The 2,652-nt window shown below is 40.7% G+C and overlaps 1 pseudogene; it reads right to left on the reverse strand.

Annotated features, from left to right (window-relative positions):
• Positions 1 to 381: 381 nt before the first annotated feature.
• Positions 382 to 1,474, reverse strand: LOC127115285 (transportin-1-like; annotated as a pseudogene).
• Between the last annotated feature and the right edge of the window lie 1,178 nt (positions 1,475 to 2,652).

Genomic DNA, 2,652 nt, shown 5'->3' on the forward strand with positions numbered 1-2,652 from the left:
GAATGAGAGGGAAAATTTTCTGAAAACCAATGATTGGCAATGATTGCAGCTTATATAGCAGGATCAAAGGGGCAAATTGGAGAATTAAATCTGAAAATGGTTCAATCTGCACCATCCAGCTGGCACTTAAATGAAGGTAAGTCTTGAATTATGAATTAAGTCACGTGGTTTTTACCACAAGGTCAAATTTCTAATCCATTTGCCTTCAATCTTTTGATCCATGGATAACTGAATTGACTTACATTGGGTGACTTGCTTCTTTACCTGAACTGCTCTTTTACGGTCTATGCAGGTTTGTGGTTTTATTCTCTTGGCTTTTCACGTGCCGTCTTGTTTCTTCAATTTTCTTTTGGCTTGGTGCTGCTGCGTGCCGCTCATGCTTCAGCTTTTGGTAGTTGAGTTTGGACTGCAGTGCTGTTGTTTTTTATAGGGAGCTTTGTCTATTGCAGCATACGGTTTGGTCCATAACCTGCTTTTGGTCTGCAACAAGGCTTGTTGCATCGCAGGATTTTCGGCATTGAGGATTGCTTAACATGTATTACTTGCCACTGAAAGAACCGCTTGTACCTTTGAACTTTTCAGTTGTTTGGCAGCAACTTCAAGAATCTCAGGCGAACATGGGTGCAAATGAATCACACACACTCGAGCAAGGTCCCCCAGTAAGGCAAAGGCACTTTGTCGAACATTGGGAGCATCATCCGTACAACAATGCAAAAGTAGGTCTCTCAGAGAACATTGTGAAGCCAACTGTTCCACTGCTAAGACCCTCTGCTAAACCAGAAAGCAGATCAAGAGAGCACACAATGAATTCCTTGTCATACTGAGCCCTAGCTGCAGCAGGATTGGCCTTGGCCAATTGTTGGGTCTGAATTATATTTATGCACCTCCCAAATACAGGTTCAATAAATTGAGTGAATCCAGTATCCAATGCCTGTGCTATAGAAGTAAAGCATTCTAGGAGTGGAAAGAGATCTTTGTCTGAATTTGAAAGTTGTTGCCACTTCTCAATTAATGGTTGCATGAGAATGTCAATATAAACAGGTTAATTCAGCTCTCCCCCAACAGCTTCAGCTAGAGTTCCAACAACATTGTACACAATTATGAGGGGTTTCGCCTCTGATACTTCCCGAATGCAGCCATTAGGTGCTTTAATATGATTTCCAAGCGTGGTACCAGCTCTTCTGCAGCCTCCTCTTCAAGTGTTGCAAAGTTCTGCAATATTTCATGACAGGCTGGATAAGATAAATGAGATACCCTTGCTTATTGGTTGTATGTCTATGCATTAATTCCTTGTATCATGACCGTGACTCTGTTATGATTTTGACTTGTGGTTCAATGTCCTGCTAGGTACGGTGACAACTTGGTCAGCAAAGTGGCAAAGTACCTCAACCTTCATTGCTTGAGAACTGTGGATGTCAAGCCCTGTATGGAGCTGTTGAATGGCTTTGGTCTCCCTTGCAGGCCACGAAGGCATATGGTAATGGTGGCTGATCAAAGCATGCTACCAAGTGACCAAACTTGAATTTGAAGCATCATGCATACATGGAAAGCTCAAAAGCCAAGAATGAAAAATCAACCTTAGAAGTAAAATTAGGATTTGGATTCTAGGATGAGAAGGGTTTGAGTTGACTTTGGTCAAAGTTGACCAAAAAGTCAACTGTTGACCAAAGTCAACAATTGGGCAACACATCTTTCTTTGGATTTTTATCATGTAATGAACCTTTTATGATCATGTAATGAATGACATTTCCTCACTTGAATGAACTTGGATTGGTATTTGAACTAAATGGCTCTTGAAATGAATTTGAAGTTATTTTTATATGAATAAATGGTTCTTGAATAGGTATTGGAACAGAGTGAAATGGATAGTATAATGACATTGACTGAACTAATCCTGAGTGACGCTCCAATGATAATCATGAAACAAAAGACTTAGAAGGGATCAAGAGGTGCTGAACTACAACCTTCATAAACCAAACACTAGAATCAATGATCATGAGCCTGATAGATAGAAACACAACCAAAAACTCCACCCGGATGAACCAGGACCAAGAAGTTGCTGAATGCAAGTTGACCAAGCAAAGAGATCAAGCATCTTGGATGATGATGTACCAGCCGAACTAGGATTAGGAGGCCACAATATAGGAGCGTGACCTGATTAGGGTATGGAACCATGATCAATTAAAAGGCCTTTAAATCAGGGTCTTGATCCCTCCAGAAACCACCATTGACACCAGATTTAATCATAATACCCAAACATACCCACACTAGGCTTCGATTGGGGCCACCCCGAATTCACTGAGAAATCCTAGTTTCCACTAGGTGTAAGAATAAAGCTCTGAATTCAAGTCACTGTTCTCTTGTATTGAACCTTGCTTATGTGGATGAAATGCATGCTTATGATGATATGCAAATGTTACTAACCTAGAAATGAAATGAATGTACAAAATGGTAGGGTGCAAATTTGAGGTGCTACAGCTGCCCCTATTCAATCAACTGGGAACCCGAATGGATGAGAGCAACGGCTATCAGACTTCAGGGTAAACAGGGATTGAATACCAAGAACCGTAGAAATTTGCACACTGCTGGGAAATTTTCTGTTTTCTTGTTTTTATTGTTTTTTTTTTCCAGAGGTACAAGCACATCCAGACA

The sequence above is a fragment of the Lathyrus oleraceus genome, chromosome 1 (assembly GCF_024323335.1).
Source record: "Lathyrus oleraceus cultivar Zhongwan6 chromosome 1, CAAS_Psat_ZW6_1.0, whole genome shotgun sequence".
Lineage (NCBI taxonomy): Eukaryota > Viridiplantae > Streptophyta > Magnoliopsida > Fabales > Fabaceae > Lathyrus > Lathyrus oleraceus.